This window comes from Ambystoma mexicanum, chromosome 10 (genome assembly GCF_040938575.1).
Source record: "Ambystoma mexicanum isolate Mex_15411 chromosome 10, UKY_AmexF1_1, whole genome shotgun sequence".
Lineage (NCBI taxonomy): Eukaryota > Metazoa > Chordata > Amphibia > Caudata > Ambystomatidae > Ambystoma > Ambystoma mexicanum.
The window spans coordinates 958,536,136-958,556,850 of record NC_090932.1 but is presented as its reverse complement, the minus strand read 5'-3'; the positions used below and the strand labels follow the sequence as shown (position 1 = coordinate 958,556,850).

At 42.3% G+C, this 20,715-nt stretch overlaps 1 protein-coding gene across 1 annotated transcript in view; it reads right to left on the bottom strand.

Annotated features, from left to right (window-relative positions):
• SPATA16 (spermatogenesis associated 16) overlaps nucleotides 1-20,715 on the bottom strand; it is a 1,361,355-nt gene that overhangs the window by 578,142 nt on the left and 762,498 nt on the right. The gene's annotated exons all lie outside the window — the stretch shown is intronic.

Below are 20,715 nucleotides of genomic sequence, written 5' to 3'. Positions count from 1 at the left end.
TTGAACAAAAAGCGGAAATAAGAGTGCTAAAAAACTTGCATAAACCTTGGTCAGTGGCACGAAATATAAAAAGGTTCCAACAGGGTGGGGAGCACATCCTAGAGGTTCTGGGTAAGAGGGATGCAAAGGGGTTTTGGGACACCATGCATGAGATGGAGGGGGAGAAAACAACTCAACTTTGCAAGTTGGTATCTGAGAGTGATTGGATTAAGTACCTAAATTCAGTGCTTGGAAAGCCGGAAAGAACAGTTTGTTATTACAATACTAAGGCTGAATGGCGTCTTGATTTCAATGCCTCGGATATCAAAGATTGTATTATGAAGACCTCCTCCTCGAAAGCGGCTGGCCCAAACGGCTTGACCTATCAAGTATTGAAGTATCTGGCTCTATGGGCCAAATTGCTTAATTGGTACTTTAGGGAAATCCTGGCGTAGAAACAACTGCCGACATCATGGCGTACCGCTACAGTTATCCCATTATTCAAGGGGGGCGATAGGGAGGCTGCGAAAAACTATCGCCCCATCGCCCTGTTGGATATTGACAGCAAGCTTTTTATGAAAATCTTGCTGGGGGAATTGGAAGCATGGGAAAAAAAGTTGGAATGTTGTCTAAGTGCCAAACAGGGTTCAGGAGGGTGCTCTCAACAGCAGTGAATGGCATGGTGCTAAACGTCTTGAGTGAAAAAACACAGGCAAAGGGGGGAGAACAATTGTATGGTGCCTGGGTTGATTTGTCAAGGGCCTTTGACCAAGTGGATAGGGGAAGGCTTTGGTTGAAGTTAAGATCAAAAGGTAATCCAGAGGGGCTCTTGGCGATGCTCATCGAATTCCATAAAGAAAACAACATCAGAGTGAGACTAGATGGAGTTAGCCACTTGTCAGAACCAGTGAGAGTAAACTGGGGGGTGAGGCAGGGTTGTCTAGGGGCCCCCCTATTTTTCTATCTGTATACAGCTGACAAGGCAGACTTTCTAGCGCCTTTTGCATTGGCCAGTTCATCCCTAAATGGAAAGAAAATACACTGGCTGGCCTACGCTGATGAAGTGGTGGTCTTGGACAAAACGGCCATCAGCCTTCAATGTCTGCTCAATGGCATTCACAAATATGCAGTGGAAAATGGGCTCTCCTTAAATTCAAACAAATCAAGGGTGTTGGTCTTTAGGCAAAAGAACAAAAAAATTGTCTTCCCCAGGTGGTCAATGGGGGGCAGGGGGTGATCACAAAGGTGGAGGACTTGGTCTACATGGGGTATAAAATCTATGCCACTCCAGCAATCTGTAATATAGAGTCAGACCTTGATGCAAAAATAAACCCACTAGCAGCCCAGATGAGAAGAATTCCCTGGAAATATGGTCAATTTTCGATCATACCAGTTCTTAGGTTTTACCAGGCCAAAGTCATCCCTGTTCTGTTATATGGTCTCGAAGCCAAACCTCAGTTATGGTACACGTCTTGGCAAAAATGGGAAGGTCTTTTGTGGAAGTATGTCTTGGGTCTACCAATGAGCTTATCCATGGACAACCTTAGATTCGAACTGGGCCTTAGATCATTAAAATCTCAAGGGGGGGTGGAAACTGATGGTATTGCAACATCGTATTACGACGACTCAAGATCACTCACTATTTGCAGACATGAGAAAACATCTGGAGGTGGGCAGCTCTCAATATTTGGACAGGCTAGACTTGCTGGTGTAGGAGCAGTTTGGGAGCGCGGATATAGACATAAAATTGTTGGTGGAAAACCCAACAAAGGCTTAAAAAAAAGTGGGAGGAGATGGATTGGATCCAGACTCTTCAAAAAATAAGATCAGGGCCTAATCCGAATCCTCTCCAAATGTCGGAAAGAAAACTGGGTTTCCTCAGTAAATATTTAATTAAGTTCCCAGATTGGAGATTGAGGAATAAATTCCTGAGACTAAGATTAAACATTTTACATACTGGGGAAATCCTAGCGGCACAAAGTTTGGGGGCCCTAGCATTGAACTTGTGTCAAACTTGTGCTAAGCCAGAAAATCAATCCATCAAACATCTGATGATGGAGTGTGAGGGCACGAGAAACTCCAGACAACAGTTCTTCAGCAGGTTCATCTCTGAATCAACGCACTGGGTTCATGACCATCTTTGGGAAAGCCTGATTGATGGTCAATGCTGGAGGACTGCAAGTTAGAACTGTAAAATCTTGGCAAATGGCTGCTTGGGGGTCTGGAGTTTAATATGTTGCCCTCTAGGAATGCCAAAGCTTGGACAATTGATCCTCTGCGGAAGTCTCCTCTTTTTCTCCTCAGTTTTCGCTCTTTTCCTCTTTTCTCTTTCAATTTCCACTGTCTTTTCTCCTGTTTTTCTTTTAAGAGTTGAAGGTTGAAAAATTGATTTATCTGTTTTGGATCTACTTCCCTTTAAGCTTTTGGTTTTATTCATAGTTTAAATATTTTGTATGTTTGTGAAAGGTTACATTTTTGTAACCATATACAATTAAAAAAAAAATCAGGAGTAAGTGTAGGACTTGTGGGGGTCCCTGTGGCAGAGGTAGTGCTTTCTGAGCAGTTAAGGGATTTGTAGGGTTTCCTAACAAGGATTCATCTACTTCCTCTAGTCCAACACTCTCAGAATCAGATACATCATTATCCACATTTGCTGGAGGGGTAGGTCCTTCTGACCCACCCTCTAGACTTTGTTTTCCCAATAGCTTAGCAACCAGTTCAGATTTCTTTCCTTTACCAGAGAGGTTCTTGTCTCTACACATGGTTCTCAAAACCTCAGCAGTGTAGTTTAAGAGATTCTCTTCACTGTAGTTTTTCATACTTGACAGGATTTTTCAGTTAACAGAATTAGTGGTGTTTAGCCTTGTGGTTAGTTGACCCAAGATAATAGCAGCACTGTATGTGTAATCACTATGCTTAAAAATCCCACCGATGTACACCAGTGTTAGACAGAATCCTATGCAGTGCCCTTAGGGACCACTGCACAGAGTTAAGACTACAAGTGGTGATACAAGTTCACCTTTGGTACAAGCCTGTACTACACTGTTAAAGTGGTAGCAGTAGCGGAGCAGCCAGACTTATCTCAACTGCAAAAGAGCGAATGAGCAGTAGTAGAGATTACACAAAGGACTACAATTACTGTGACTCAAGCAAACACTGATTCGAGGTGTTTGGTTAAAAAGTAAAAGTACATTTATCTTTTCTTTCCCCAATTTCCTGAGCCGAGGCAGCCCAATCTGGGAGAGGGGAGGCCAAGGATGGATGGGTACCAAAACTATCCCAACAAGGGGTATTACGGAAGAAGGGACAGTTACCCTTCCCGTGATCAACCAAGGGTAGACCAGAGGACGCCGTACCAGCCAGAGCGGGTGTTCCAACTGAAGCGCCAGGTCCAGAACATGGCACAGGATCTGGGTCGCATGCTGAGGACTCAACATAACCCTTAGATGGGCATGACGACTCAGAACTCCTCAAATCAAGGGTCTAGTGCTCCAGAACAATGCCCGGGGAAGAACCCCAACAACCCACCGGTTACCAGGGAGGAGGTACAGGGGGAAAGGAGGTGTAAAACCTCAGAGGAAGCTTCCTTCCCCACTTGTGAACAACCCCTGGAAACCCAGGAACCAGAAACAAAATCTCCTGTCGCCGAAAGTCTGCAACCTATGGAACAGAGGTGGGGTAGGAGAAATAAAGAGACTAAAAAGGCCCATTTTGTGGAGGAGGTGTGAATCTTCCAGTTTGAAGGAAAGGGGTCCTCGGTGGATTCTGGGAAAAGGATCATGATCTTCTCCTTCAGGGAGGGGGGAACTCCTCCCAAAGAAAAATGGGTCCCAAGAGATCCTGATCAAGACTGGGTAGATGTGGGGACCGCCCATCATCAAACCCCAGAATGACCAGCAAGAAAATCCCCTTGTTCAAAACAATTCTGGTGACTGCACGCAAAAAGGTGGGACAGCCCAGAATCAGAACAAGGGGAGCCCAAAACCTCTCCCACATCCAATTGCTACCTTTTTCTTACAGGTTCCCAAGATCCCAAACAAAATCCTGCCCAAATCACCCCTCTGTCAGAATCCAAAGCAAAGAAATTATCCCACCAATTGGCCAAAAATGTGCATTATCTTTGCCCCCTTGAGGAGAAGGAGAGAGGATTTTATGGCCCGGTCTAAATACAAGGGCAATGTGCAATTTTGGCACTGGTGGACACTGGATCCCAAGCCACCCTTCTGTCAAAAAGGGCCTTTGATCAGCTGAATTCGGGAAGGGGGGGAGAAATACCAAATCCCTCTCACCCCTCTTCCTGGATAACTTCAGAACTTTGATGGGAATTAAATTCCTGTCAAGGGGACTGCGGATTTAGACATTAAAATTGGGCGACACAAGGTGGAGCACCCGGTCATAGTGGTGACGCCGGAGGGCACACCATGTTTACTAGGAAATGACATCCTGTGTAGATTGTCCCCCCTCATAGATTGTGTAAACAAGTTCCTCTGGACTCATACTAACCGACCAATAAAATTGAAACATAGTGTCAACCATGTTAGTTTAAATGGCACATGCCACATGGTTGAACAGAGACCTTACCAAATTGAATTCCACTTCCAGAATAACCAAATCCCAGACGTGACAGTAATTGTAGTAGGACAGCAAACCGGTGATGGGGAGTCCTCTTTATTTCTGAAAATCAACCTTCCCTCTAGTCTAAGGTGGCATTCCACACTGGAAGGGAACACTCTGAAATTCTATACAAATTCACAATCAGAAAATCCTACTCCTATAGTCCAAAATGGTGAGAAATCAGTTCAAAGTTTGGCTGATATTCAGAAAATTGGAGAGCAGCGTTCATTCCTATTCAGTTAAATGAAGGGAAGGACTCTGTTCTTGCCCGAGTGTGTGTCAATAACGGTAAGAGCTTCATCAGCGAGGCCATGTTCCGCAAACTCCCAAAAGATCCAGCCATTCCCACATTTAAACTGTTAGACATATGGGAAATGGACCTGGAAACAAACAATTGCAAACATCTCCTGCCTTGCAGGTGTATGCTCAAAATTTCAATAGGCAACAAGAGCATAGTCCATAATTGTTGGGTCGTACAAGATTTCCCTGCTGCATTTTATTTGGGCAGTGACATTCTCAATCGCTTTGCCATTAGTTCGGACCTAATAAACATCAAAGCCTGGTCCTGATTAGCGGGTAATCCCATGGACTTTGATGACCCAGAGAAAGCATATGCAGTTGAAATTCAGATTGGAGAGGAACTCACCATCCCAGAACGGACCCGACAATTCTCACTTGAAGGTAAGATTAAAAGAGGACAGAAACTGAAAAATCTGGACGTCTATGTTCATCTTAATGCTCATATCCAACAGCAAGGGTTGGGGGTAAACCCAACACCACTAGTCATTACAGAACACAACACCATTCCAATAGAGGTGGATAACAACGACCTAAAGAATATCACTCTGGGCGCAGGCACCATTATTGGAATGGCGGTTGAAGACCGAAATTTTTCCATAGATTTAGGTAACAAACTGTTAGGACCAATCCCCAATGACTGTTTTGACAGTGATAGCGACAATGACACAACACCACCCAGGATCTTCACCCGGCATGGGGTGAATTTCCTGGTGTACTCCTCCTGCCCTTATGGTAAGGAAGATGTGACTTCAGGAGGGATGAGGTGATCTTTCAAGTCCACAAGGACTGCCTTCCCCACCTGAAGCCTTCAGTCCAAATCAGTACTTTGACCAGGGACTTCTCCACCCAGCTGGAGGAGGCCGCTGAGATAGCCAAACCAGAAGTTTTTCTGGGTTTCTTGCAGATGGTTCAAGAGAGAGTCAACCTAGCTGATGCTTGTGAGACTCTGGAGCAAAAGCAAAAATTGAAACAAGTTTTCTTAGATTTTCAAGATCTCTTTGCGATGGACTCATATGACTGTGGTCACACCGACATCCGCACAACAACAATTCCCACGGACCCTGGCATGACTCCAGTGTTTCTGAAGCAATATCGCTTGCCTCTCACATCAATGGAGTCCCTTACTGAAATAATTAAGAACCTTGACTCCCTTGGGATAATTCGTCCAGTCCAAAGCACCTTCAATAATCTGGTGCTGGGGATTTTGAAACCAAATGACCAGTGAAGTCTCTGTGCTGACCTAAGGGAGCTCAACAAACGGGTCCATACTTCCCGATGGCCTCTTCCCTACATTGACCAAGGGATGGCCCAGATCCAAGGGTCAAAGGTATACACTGCCATTGACCTGACCAATGGGTACTGGACAGTACCTGTCAGTAGGAAGGACCAATATAAGCTGGCCTTTATTTTAGGGGGGCAGCAGTACACATGGACCTGGACTCCCTTCGGATACATCAACTCCGGCAATGAATTTAACATCTTTCTGAAAAAGGCCATGCCCGACTTGGGCGAAAGGGGTAACCTGGCCTTTGTAGAGGATGTTTTAGTCAAAATCTGAAATGTGGAGGAACACATACCGGAGATCCATTATGTTCTGACACAGATGAGGTATGCCGAAGCAAAACTCTCTTTCCAAAAGGCACAGTGGTGCAGAACACGTGTTAATTTCTTGGGGCATGAGATAACTCCTGAAGGTCTCTGTCCCCAGGAAAAGAAAGTAGAAGCACTCCAGAAAATAAAAGACCCCACAACTTTGCAGGAACTAAGGTGCCTCCTTGGACTAACTAATTACAGTAGAAAGTTAATTGAGGATTACGCAGAGATCACAAGACCCCTGATCCATCTGTTGAAGGGGGGGGGTCAAGTGGGAGTGGGGTCCAGAATAAGCCGAGGCAGTAAGACAACTCAAAAGAAAACTTTTACAAGCGCCTTGCCTAGCTTAACCTGTCAAAAACAAGGAGTTCCTCTTGGAGACAGGGTTGTCAAATACATGCTTGACTTCAGTATTAAATCAAAAGCATGACAAGGTCAATAAGGTAATCTCCTATGCAAGTAAGACTTTATCTTCTGTGGAGGAAAAATTCAATGATTGTGAGAAGGCACTCATGGCAACAGTGTGGGCTTTGAAGTTTATCCAGGGGGTACACATCATAGTGGAGACTCCACACCGACCTTTGCAATATCTTCAAAGTGACATAATCCGGACCGGAAATGTGAGTAATTCCAGAATTACTTCCTGGATTCTGTCAATGCAAGGCTTTCCTGTGGAGGTCAGATATGGCCAAAACAATAAGAGTCCCCTCGCGCAAGGTCTGGCTGACTTGCATGATTGTGCCAGAGAAAACTGTCTCAAGGACGAAAGTCTTAAAATCAAGGACAACATGGTGGCATACCTTAATTCCCCACACAAAGTCTATGAAGAAGACCAGTGTGAGGGAATGCCCACTGTCTATGTGGATGGGTGCTCCTACCATGTTGACAACAACGGGGAAAAGGAACTTGTGGCCCGTGTAGGGAATGTGTGGGTGAATGATGCACCAGAACCCTCCGCTGGGTACAAAATCAGTCCCCGAAGTAGTCAAGTGGCAGAGCTGATGGTTGTGCATCAAGCCATCCTCTTTGCCGTCCAACACCAACTCCACAAACTGGTCATAATCACTGTTTCAGATTATGTATGGAACGGGTTTGTGGAGCACCTGGTTAACTGGAAAACCAGAGGCATGCTATGTGCTAATAATAAACCTTTAAAACATGGAAAATTAATACAAAATATTGATGATCTGGTCACCTCAAATCGGATGACCATATACTGGAAAAAGATCAAAGGTCATTCCAAAGTAGAGGGACCAGACAAAATTGGAAATGACCTAGCTGATCAGCTGGCCAAAACCGGAGCCATCCAAGGGGATCTATTTGAGATTGAGTCCCTGTTGGGGGAAATCCAGGTCACTTCTATCACTAGGTCCCAGACAAATGCTCACAATGAACTCCCAACTGCACAATGTAAAGAGTAAAGAGACCCCAGATGCTGATTTGATTACAGCTCAAAAAGGGTATAATTGGTAAGTTTTATCAACACATTGAAGACCCTGAGAACTTTCCCCTGACGGATACTGATTACATTGGGAAAGAGGACCTCAGAGTGTTGATGAAATGTTCAAAAACTTTCCGAATCCAAGACCATTTGTTGGTGAGGAAATCCATATCTGGCCATGACCAGTGGGTGGTCCCTACCTCATTCCAAAGCCTGATGCTAAGTCACGCCCATGATGCGGCCACAGCCGGTCATCAGGGGTTTCATACAATGGGGCAGGACCTCAACCAATACTTGAAGGGGTGTCTTGTGTGTGCACAATTTCAGCCAACATCACTCATACACCGTGCTCCCCTCCAAAAGAGGGGGATGACACTGCCTTGGTCAGATTTGCAAGTCGATTTTATTGGGCCCGTGATTCTCTCCTCTAGGGGAACCAGTACATGTTGACCGTAACATGCTTGTTCATTAAATGGGTGGAATATCTCCCGGACCCAAATTGCAAGGCAGAAACAGCAGCTGCCCTGATGATCAATCACATCTTATTGCGTTTTGCACTACCCCAAAGGATTGAGTCAGACCGAGGTAGTCACTTCACTAGCAACGTGATGACAAAGATGTGGGAGATACTTGGGGTCAAAAGGAAACTACACCTTGCCTACTGGTTGTCCTCTAGTGGTGCAGTTGAGAGGTACAACAAAACTATTGTGAGCATATTAAAAAAGTTTGTGGCAGATCTACCCCCGCTTCTGCAACAGAAATGTCTCCATTTGAGCTGATGACTGGGCGAAGGATGGTGCTACCCCAGCATCTGCTCTACAGAACCCAACTGCAGACCTTGATAAATGCCTTCACAACTCATGAGTATGTTGAGAATCTGAGAAAACACCTTCAACATGCTTTTGCCTATGCTCAGCGAAATCTAGAAAGATCTGCAGACAGTATGAAGACCCACTAGACCTCAAGACAACTAAAAAGGAATACCAAGTAGGAGATCGGGTCTACTTGCACAATTTCCAAAGGAACCAAGCCAAAGAGCGCAAATTCCTCCCAAGTTGGCGGGGTCCTTTTGAAATTGTGGACAGAATCTCACCAGTCGCCTCCAGAATCTGCATCCCCAAGGGCAGTTTGGCAGAAGGGGAAGACAAGTGGGTCCACATAAACCAGCTCAAGAGTTGCCATCCCAGGCATACTTTGCGGCAAATAGAGGAACTAACTGGAAACCCAGATGGGGAATAGTGCCAATTATAACCAATGCAAGTGTCTTTCCCACTGCTGACATCCCCAAATGACGTGTGGACACAGGAGTGGTAAAATATCCATACCCATGCTATGTTCTATCTTCTAGCATCTGGACTAAGAATCATCCAAAGGGATTACCAAGGAGGACCACTTGGGGACCGGCAGGAAAAACCCAAGGAGCCCAGACTGCTGCTCCATACTCCCAACCAGAACCAGCAATACTCCTGACCAGAACCAGCGAGGAGAGCGTGTCGCCTCCAGCACTGAGGGGAGAAGCAGCTGACTTTCTTCACATGGACAAAAGAAAAGAACATCCCTATCTACCGACTTCACCTTGATGGGCAGTCAAAAACAAGTCGGAGGGGCTCTGTGGGATGACTTGACCCACTCCGCTGTGCTATATGGCATCACCCTGCCAGTTATGGGGAAAGAAACAGCAACAATGGCGGCAAAACACTTGTGCGTGCCAAAAACCTATGAAAACCTACCAAAACCGTGTGCTTCAGAACACAAAAAGAGAGGGATACACAACCTGCCACCCATGGTGCATGTGCAGTGGAATGGAGCACACCCTGCAGAAATGTGCCAGTGGGTTCCATAACCAGCAAACAGAGTGCAGAGAGAGAGGCAGCACTTTTCAAATGAAACCCAAAAATGTACCTACAAATGACATTTGCTTTGTTGCAAAAAACTCCAAAATGCCTATAACACAACACTTTCAACATTCACAATCTTGCCTGGTGCTAAAATCCATGTGTCAATTGAAAAATTGTGAAACAAACAAAGTCTGAAAACCGACAGCCTCTATGCCAAAATTGGGGGCAGTACGGAATGACAGCTGTCATAGGAGACTGATGAAACTTTAAAAGTGAGCTAGAATTCAAAAGCCTGCTGGATTAGCAAACAGAAAAAGGATTGTTGCCCAAAAGGAATATAGATTTTAGTTGTGTTTTTGATTCCACAGATTGTGAAGGCAGTCGTAAACTCTCTTGGAAGGAACAAGCCAGGAGGGGGATGCTTTGTACTGCAGGGAGGCAAAAAGAGGCAGAGCCACGCAACCATCTGTTGCTAAACATGAACAAAGAACACATTTTAAAAGACTTATAACTTGCTATTAAAAATGGTGAAAAATATAAAAATGAAAGAGCTGTTAATTTAATTTCTGGCTGCACGTGTGAAGAGGCGGCAGAACTGTGTGACATGTTCTGGACAGCAAGGGCGAGATATGTGATTTTATGCAAAATGTATTACTGTAAGAATTTTGAAAATTTACAAACCTAGCCCTATGTTAAACACACACATTTGTGGAAAGTTGCATAAAATTTGGAAACTGTGCATAGCGAAAAGGACAAAATTCTGTAGAAACCTAAAACAAGATCCTACACCTGCGAGATTTTGATGAAAAGATGCTACAAAAAATATGGCATCTTTGTGTGTGATTTATATAAAGGTGACTAATGTAGAAATGTGTGTTTGGTGTAAAATCCGATTTTGAGACCAGTGGCTAAAGGGAGGTCTCTGAGGACTGTAAAGCAAATCATAAAATGTGACATCAACCGGCCGTGATCCAATCACCCCAAATGCAAGGCAGAGATGTAGTGTGGTCCAATCCCAGCCCACAGGGGCAAGCTTAGCTAAGCCGGCCCACACACTCAATTTAGAGCATAAATAGAGACAGCTGACAGCACATAAAGAGAGACAGGTCCACTCACTTTCCTGATGCTGGCGGAGCGCCCTGCTGCTGAAATCTACATCTTCCTTGTTCCAGGCTCCAGACACTTGGCAAAGCAAAGGCCTATGCATAGATGAACCATTCTCAGCTAGGCCTCAAATTCTAGAACTGAACCCCAAAAGCCTAGGGGAAGCATCATAATACAGCCGGGCGTGCTGTTTATGGTTGCCTGCTGAATTGAAATATCCTCAGAACCAAGAAGGGCAGATTCCGTCCATTCCTGTGCCGTGCTGTGACCAGCGAGCCTTGCTGCCCTTGTCCAGTCTGATGTGCCCAGCTGTCCGTCCCTGATAGATCCGATTCAATGGTCCAGAATCCTGACGGTCCAGAACCCTGAAGGTTCAAAATCTTAAATCCATTTTGTCTTGTGAGTATTAACAGGAAGCTAGAAACTGTTGGTTCCTGTGCATTATCTTGTCCCCTCCTAACCTCTGAACTATCCTTACTTCCATAATCAGTCACATTGTCTGAATCCGTAGTGAAATCTTATTCTGTCTATCTGTAAAAGCATCCTTTTTCCTAGTCATCTTTGTCAACTTTGATCCATTAATTTCATTTGAGTGACCAGCCTAGCGCTCCAGGGTGGACAGCGAGGAACCAGGACTGAGTCGCGAATCACTCCTGACTCTTACCTGGGCTGTCCTGGTGGCTTTGCTTGGATGCTCTAGTCCGTAGTCAATATTTTTCTGATTTTAAAACTAAAGCCTCTGTCCAAATCCGCATCTATATTTTTGAAAAACGTCCTCTACTAAAACCTCTATAACTCCCTCAGTTTTTGTGATAGAACTTGTACCTAACATCCATTGCTATACATAGAATCCAAAACTGCATTAATTTCAAAACTGTGCGATTCTCCCGTTATAGCCAAAATCGTGCAAGGAAAAATGTTCTGCAAATTCCCATTTTGAGAAATTTGTACACGTGTGAAATATCTTCCTTTGTTTCCGACCTGGACGTTAAGATTTCTAATGTTTTCTTTGGACTAAATCATTGCTGGTGATTGTGTGCAACTGTTCAAAGCGGCTCCCGTAGGAATTTATAATAATTTAAGCATTTTTTCACACAATTAGAGTTCTTGCTCAGCCACTTTAAAAGTCATCCTGACAGTTGAAAAGGGGAAAGTGAGGCACTGTTTGATCTGTACTATTCCTGAATACCTGCTCGCTCTCCTTCCATCTCTTTGCATTGCCTATTGGGGTTTGAGGGGTGTTGCAGGGGGAACCTCTAACCATAGACCTATCTGATCTGAACCAACACACAAGTATTATTTTCTGTGCTGCATTTGTTTTGCTCATTGCTTATTTCTAGTCTACTGAAGATATTATTCTGTGTTCTGTCACCCCCATTGGCGATTGTTGCTTACCTATTAATATCTATATTGTGATTTTGATCTTAAATACATAAATAAATAAATAATACCTTTTACAAACCAGCCTGATTCCTGGTCCAGCGTGACCGGGGGTATTTTTAAAGTGAGGGGTGTGATAAACCCCCACTAAATGGCACACTAAAAACCTGAACCACACACACTTATTTGTTGTCTTGTTACTTTGTCCCTGTCTACATGGAAGCGCTCTGATGCCTGCGGGCTGCAGCGCTACACAAATAAATAAATACATAAATAAATAAATAAATAAATAAATAAATAAATAAATAAATAAATAAGAAATGAAAATCCATGGTAAGTAATCCAAACATAACTAATGTAAGGGCAAGTGTTGGCCCAGGCCCAGACAGGGCAAAGTGCTTTTGCTGCAGGATAGTGCAATCGTAACAAAGCCCATTTACCGGAAAGGCAGTCAGAGTAAGGATTTCCACAGGACTTCAAATGTCATCAATAGGGCTCAAGTCAAGAAAAAAGTGTGGAGGATCATTAACATACGCACAGGGAATGAACATATCCTTAAGTGAAATACACACATTTAATTCAAAACAGAAATGAGCAGTTTTTCACAAAATAAATCAATACCCAGAAAAAAAGCAAAGAAAACACCTAGAGGAGATATTCCTAGAACACAGCTGGCAAAGTATAAAAGGGGTGCACCCATTTTTACCCAAAAACCTATATTGAAATATTCTATGCAAAGTAAAATACCAAAACAAGATGTGTGCATTGAAGACACTTTTTTATGTGGTTTTGTGGGTTAGTGGTACAAATCCCGGTGGGCAAAAACTTGAGCAAACATGCTTTTTTGCATGCTGCCCTTCAAAACACCAAAGGAGGATGGAGTTGGCCCTGTAAAAGAAGTGGGCGGACGCTTTCAACCCATATGTAATCTCAATTTGTACCCTGAAAATCAGCACAGAGCCAGGTAGAATATCTACAGTCCAGCAACCTCTCTTCCCACATCCATGAACCTGGTAAATCATCACACCAAATGTGCCCTCTGATCATTTGACCTCCTCACCGCAGCGTTTGGTTTTCAACAATACAATGGTTTATAAATCGGACTTGAAAATTACACACATCATAATTAAAGTACTGTAGCAATATAAGAATCCTTATAGAAATATGTTAAACAAAAGGAGTAGAAATGTTGTGTTATTTTCACCCCATCTTGAAGACTACAAATCCCAGAATGCAATCCCACAAAATTATAAAAATGGCTTGTAGGCTGTCTTTCAAGACTTAATCATAACAAAAGATAACAAGAAATTGTAACCTTTTGCATCGTTTGATGAAGGCATGGTTTATATGATGCGAGTGAAATGTGATATTCTCAGACCAAAACATTATTTAACATACCAAATGCAGACATATGAATACCATCGAATACTATCCTTTTATTCAACATATTTTAATCGTCTTCAAAGAAGACCGATTTGGGCGACAACTTGTTTTTCTGTATGTGCTTTCATAATAAAATGTCCCTTTATAATCCCTAAAAGACAGGTTCTTAAATGAACCATTACTTTAAACAAAGAGCGAGATAAGCCCTAACTGTAAGGACACCACAGGTCTAATGGGCTGCTGGGGAGGTGGTCGGGAGGAATTTGTCTCTAGCAGCGCGTCACATGGAGTTGGAAGCTGACAGCACAGCCTATTTTACAAGGATTACAAAGCAGGTATAGAAACTAAAAAGTTCCGTAAATTTAGAAGAGACACCCTTGATTATAAACTAGACATTGTTTATTCTTGGAAGGAGTACTATAATCAACTGAATTCACAATGAGGGTACAAACAACCGAATAATAGAAATAAACAACCTCGTAATACACCCCCATCTACATCGGAGGCTTCCAGTACAGAACCAGAAGTCACTCAAGAAGCAGCAGAACCACAACAACCGATTGAGAAAGACCAAACTCCAAGAAATCAAACTCCTAGTACCTCAAAAACATCAGACTCTACCTCTTTTCTAACATACTCTTTTTTAGATCGGCTACGGTCAGAAGAAGCAAGAAAAAAAAGTCAGCCGAAAAAATCCATCCCACTAGTCAGGAAGACTTAGTGGTAAATATTTCAAAGTACTAGTTGAGGAAATTCAAACGACAAACTTTGCAGAAAGGACTGTCATTTGGACCACACTATACCAGTACGTTGCTGAAAGAAAAAATTAATTTCTTTAAATTAATGCTCAGGATGAAGTTAAAAGTGTTTTTTGACTCCATTGATATAATGGAAAGCAGACAAAAATCTGAATATTTGGAGATGAAACCTAAGAGTAACTTCTCTCCTCCAGTGCAGAATTGCACACTAGAAGCTTTTCAAAAATCAGTGTTGAATGATTTAAAGAAAGTCAACTTTAAGAAAAGACAAAGGTCAAACCTCACAGCAAGGGAACAACAAGTAATGTACAGACTCTAGCAAAAACTCTGACATGAGCATTGATCCGGTTGATAAAGGCAGAGCTTTAGTCATTCTTGACACTACTAAATACAAGGAGGAAGTAGTTACACAACTGAGTGATGGAAATACGTACTTAGAGGTTCCGAATGATCTAACAGAACAAGTGAGGGCTATTATAAAGAAAGTTCTTGATGAAGCAGAAATCGAAGAATACATTTCGGATAAGACCAAAGCCTTCTTGACCAACTCACATCCAATTATGCCAGTGATATATGTGCTTCCCAAAATACATAAGAATGTACAAAACCCTCCAGGACGTCCAATAATCGCGGCTACCAACAGCCTACTGGAACCATTGGCACACTACTTGGACAAGATTATTCAACCATTAGCTCAACAAGCTATCTCATATGTGAAAGATACAAATCATTTTCCAGCTAAACTTCAATCAGTTGACTTTAAACCGAATGCAGATATACTTTTCTCAATGGATGTAACTAGTCTGTACACCAACATAACACACCAATCTGGAATTGAAGCTATGGAATGGGCACTTTTGAGTAATCAGGAGGAAGTAGGTAGCAATAAATTGTTTGTAATACAGCTACTTACTATTGTACTTAACAAAAACTTTTTGATGTTCGAAGACCAATACTTTATTCAGATTTCTGGTACTTCTATGGGTGCAGCGATGGCCCCGAGTTATGCTAATGTATACATGAGATACTTGGAAGAGACGAAGGTACTCAACAACCCATTATGGAAAAAGCATCTGAAATTTTATGTCAGATACATTGATGACCTCTTCGGTATCTGGACAGGTACTGAATTGGAATTACAAAAGTTTTTTGAATATATGAATAACTTGACATCAAGGATTCAATTCACATACAAGGCCAGCACTACATCCTTAGAATTCCTAGATGTTTTGGTGTACCTTGAGGAGAACAGATTGGCGACAACCATCTATACGAAACAAACTGACAGAAACAGTTTACTCTTGGCGTCCAGCTTCCATCCGAGGAAAACAGTTGAAAGCGGACCACTGAGCCAGCTGCTGAGGTACAGGCGAATAGTATCTGAAGAGAATGAGTTTGACAGGAAGGCAAACGAACTTACAAAGAAATTCCTTCTGAGGGGATATGACCTTATACGAGTTCAACAGGACCTTACAAAGGTGAAGGGGATGCCCAGATCTGATACTTTGCAAACAAACAGAAAAACAGAAGAGGAGAAGTTGGTATTTGTAACTACATATTCGCAACAAAGCCACCAGATTAAGAAAATCATCAAGAAGAATTGGGAAACTTTAATTATGGACCCAAAACTACAACACCTCTTTCCAACAACACCTTTGTTCGCATATAGTAAAAGTAAATCCATAAGGGACCATCTAACTAAATCAGACTTTGGTTATCAAAAAGTGAAGTCGATGTTGTTTAAAGGGAGTTTACCCTGTAACAATTGTAACTGTTGCCACAACATCATCAGAGGCAACTACATACACCATATGCACAATGGCAACAAGGTTTTCCTTCGACACACCACAACATGTGATACAAAGAGTGTCATATATGGGATAAAATGCCCATGTGGACTATATTATGTAGGTCTCATGGGCAGAAAAGCCAAACAAAGATGGGTTGAGCATAAATCCAATTTGAGGACAGGTTCGGTTAAATTCCCAGTTGCACAACACTTTAAAGATCTCAAACATTCTGTTGCCCAATTGCAATTTTTTATTCTTGAACATGTAGTATTACCTAGGCGAGGAGGTAACCTTCAAAGACTCTGACAGCAAAGAGAGACATATTGGATCGAACATTTGGACTCAATGTACCCTAGTGGAATGAACCTCGAATGGGACCTGTACTGCTTCTTGTAATCTGAGACACTGTTATGATTTTGCATGTATCTTTCTGATCTGACATGTTGTGAAATTTTTGTAGAATTGGTTAAGTTTTAAGGAGTTTTTCATTACTGTATAATGCTTCTTGACAAGGGGTTATATGTACTAGTATTACAATTTAGGGATAAAGAATGCAGGTGGTCTGAATGATAGTCACACGGTCATGTAGGAACTATAATTGAATGTATACGTTTTGATCATGTATATGTATACAACGCGTGGACCCAACTGTCATTCATAGGGTTCATGACAAAAATTACTGGTCAGAATGGGTGATGCAAAATGATGTATGGACCATGGAGGCATAAATTGCTACTTTCATTCTTTAAAATAACGAGCATGTTTAGATAAGGACGAATATACTAAAATATTCTATTAACTAATTCATCCGATGAGAGAGAGGGGTTTCCAAATATTAAGTTTGAGTTGATATAATACAAATACCACGGAAAGTGTTAACGCCACTCTTCGAGTCCAAGATGGCCGTTAGGAATACAGTGAGGTAATTCTAATCCATTTCGATCGAATAGCCGCCATCTTTCTTACAAAGATGGCGGGGAGTAGGAAGCACAATGAAAGGTCTAGTTGTGCCTGGTTTACCCAGAGCGAGTGATTTTCTTTGCTTCCGGGTGACGAAAAAGGAAAAAGTATAGCTTACCAGTGTTTCTTGGTAGACGAGTTGCCGCTTACACGCGAGGGTGCATTTTGAACGCGAAAGCGTTAGGTGAGATATCACGATTGCCATGGGTGCGCTGCATTATCCCGGATTCGCAAGACGGAACAATGGCATTTTGTGGATTAGACAGCGACAATAATCAGCAACAGGTAAATCCTTGTTTGGAGCCATTCGATTTGGGGATGATAACTAGTGCACATTGATCTGCAACAGATTGGCAATGTGTATCCTTATTTATTTTTCAAACAGGGATTGGAATCACAGGTTGTGTAACTCTAGCAGGTCCAGGCTGCCTCCTTCAATACACAAATAATTCAACCAAACAGGAGGAACTTAACAGGGTTACCCGCCCGTATACCGGCGTGTCACCTTAAAATGATTATTTTATTTTAAAATTACATGGCCCAGAGAAGTGACTATGGTATGCATATTTCCCAAACAGCTGCAGTTTTCCAAGTCGCAGAGTATTCTATCAACTGAGTACATCCCTTTGGGGGCTCAATTCAAGCAGAACAGACATTTCGAGGTGAGCTCCAGGTAAATACTAATTATTACAAGTAACCCTCGTACCTCAGAAGATCTGTTTACTGTGCGGGACACCGCGACTTATAGCGAAATGTCCCGCCTCGGATCTCCTGTGTGGTACAGTTAATATACTGATGTCTAGTATGAAACCCAGAGGCTTTTAGCTTTGAGGCTTAATCTTATTACTTTGATTTGATTTTAGGAGGGCTACTCTTGCACCCAACAAACAACAGTGTATATATCTGATTGATGAATGTAGAAGATACAGGTTAGTGTATGGAACTAGAGAAAGATATTTCCTTGATTGTTTGAATATAATTATTTACATTTATATTTAGTATGAGAAACAAATACTGGCACTCTTATCTTTATTAATTTGTAGGAAGATTCACAACGATATCATTACCTGAAGAAGGGCAATTTGCCCGAAACACGTAGTAACAGACTAGTCGAGCATGTTAAAATAATCATCCATAACAGACTCCTGGTCCAGGTATCGTGATTTATGTTTGAAGTCAAACTAACAATCGAAGTTGATTGGTCTTTACAATTTTTAAGTATATTGATTTATTTTGTGTTACGAACTACTGTGACTGTGAACAGTTTTTATTATGTGAATGTATTTAAAATGAGTTCTGACTTTGCTAACTGTTACTCTGTGACAGTTTCTGCATTGACTGTTATGAATTACTTTGACTTATGAATTATAAAGCTATACATTTATGGTTTATGTATTGGACAATTATTAAGTTCACTTGAAAGAAAGAACACTTTTGCAATTCTTATTGTATTAGCAGTGCACCTATTTGTGTCCCAGCATGATTCTGGGACACCTTGTTTGTTTTCTCGATATTTTGTTAGATCTGGTAGTATAGATCCAATAGGTAAGCACCTAGAATTTTCTGGTTATCCACTCAATTTACTTAATAGAGCTATCTTCAGCTTATGACATATGAGTGCACCTCTACAACCAATTCATGCTAGCACAGCCTATCTAAAACAGGAACAAAGAAAATCCCTGTGGCTGGAAGTAGCACAGCCTTTGTTACTTGTACTCACTGCAGCATGCAGCTGCGGGGCCCGCAAGAGTGTGGGGACAGGGGTGAGGTGCAAACTGCCCATGCATCGGGCCAGCTCTGGAGACAGGTGTCTGATGCACAACTTTCCAGAAGCAAAGTCCATGTCCTGCCACACACAAACACAGTTGTCGGTAGCGGTGTTTGTGTCATATTCACACCTAAACCCTGCAAGTGGAGTAGGTATCCGGTGCACACACACCTGCACCTCCCTGTTACAGCTGGCGTCAGAGTGTGTGTGTCCTGTCTGACACACTCTGCACACAATTGACTTCAGAATTCTATGATGCACATTAGGAAATCAGAACGTTCCTGATATAAATGCAAGGTCAGTTACAGAAAGATTGGAGCCTGGAGTGGGGGTACTGCCATTGCATAAATACATGTAGGAGCATATCGTCTGCGGAGGCAGCTTGCCCCCATGCGCAGCTGCACAGTGCAGGAAACAGGACATTGAGGAGGCAGCATACGTGGCTGAAAAAGTGTCCCGGCCGCTTATTCTCTGGCGTCCTAACTGGAAAAGTTTTCCCACTTTTCTTTGTTTCTTACTCCATGTTAATGGACAGCAGTTTAATTTAATGGCTTCCCATTTTGGCTGTTGCTTAAGGCACCTTCTCACCTTCGCAGCTCTCATTAACAGGAACAAAAAGCAGATAGCAACAGGTAACTTATCAAATGCATCGCTATAACTGTTGTGAAGCATTTTGTTTTGTTAGCAGGGGTTTTCTTAAGCATGAATGTTTAGTGAATTGGTACATAGATGGAATTTTTCCAAATGGACGACCCTCCAAACTCATGCTGTTACCTACCAAATCTTCCTCTTCAATGAAGACAATTAAATTGTGTAACAAAGTAAAGTTCATATTAAAGATCCTTTTTTAAAATTAATAGGTGCTTATGGCTTTACCTAGAAAACTTTCTACAGTAACATTATTCAAATAATCCATAAAATCACATATTTTGTATTTATATTTTATTTGTCTTTTAGTGAGCACCTTAAGCCAAAGCGCTGGACATAAAAATGAGACACGGTAAAATAAAAGTGAATAGAAAGGTAGGTCCAGGAAACCATCACTCAGGACTGTTGAAGTAGATGAGATTTTAACAAACCACGCAAGAGAGAGTAGACAGTGCTAGAACGTAGAGATAGTGGGAGAGCATTCTAATGAAGGGGGCAAGAAGTTCAAAAGATTGAAAACAAGACTGAGCACAGGGGGGGTGAGAAGCCAGAAGTCTGAACTGAGAGGAAGACCGAAGAGGGAGAGAGGGGGTGTAAAAGGATATGAGTTCAGCAATGTAGTTAGGGCAAGACCATGGAGAGATTTGAGAGTTAAAGGGTAGCCAGCCATGTGCTGCAAGAAAGGAAGAAATAGAATCTGGATAATTGAGAAGGCACAGTAGGTGAATAGAAGAATTAAAGACTGATCTGCGGGGAGCAAGACAAGAATTGGAGAGTCCAAACAGAGCAGTAGAACAGTAGAAAATTCAAGAAGAGATTAGCCGTTTAGATGCTTGGAATGTGAGAAACGGGTGGGCCTTACGGATGTTGTGAAGATGAAAACGACAAGAGTGAGAGGTTAGAGAAATGTCATGGGAAATGGAGAGATTTGAGTCAAAGTAGAGATCAAGATTACGAGCTGTAGATGAGATTGGGAGCTTAGAGGGCGGAAAAGATGTGAAAGAAGGTGGAAGATGGGGAGGAAGAGTGTTAGCAGGCAGGAACAGTACTTCATTCTTCCCAGCATTAAAAGTAAGAAAGTCGGATGACATCCAAGAATCAATAGCAACTAAGCAAGCTGAAAGAGTGTGATGAATTTCAGGAGCGATACAAAGAAAAG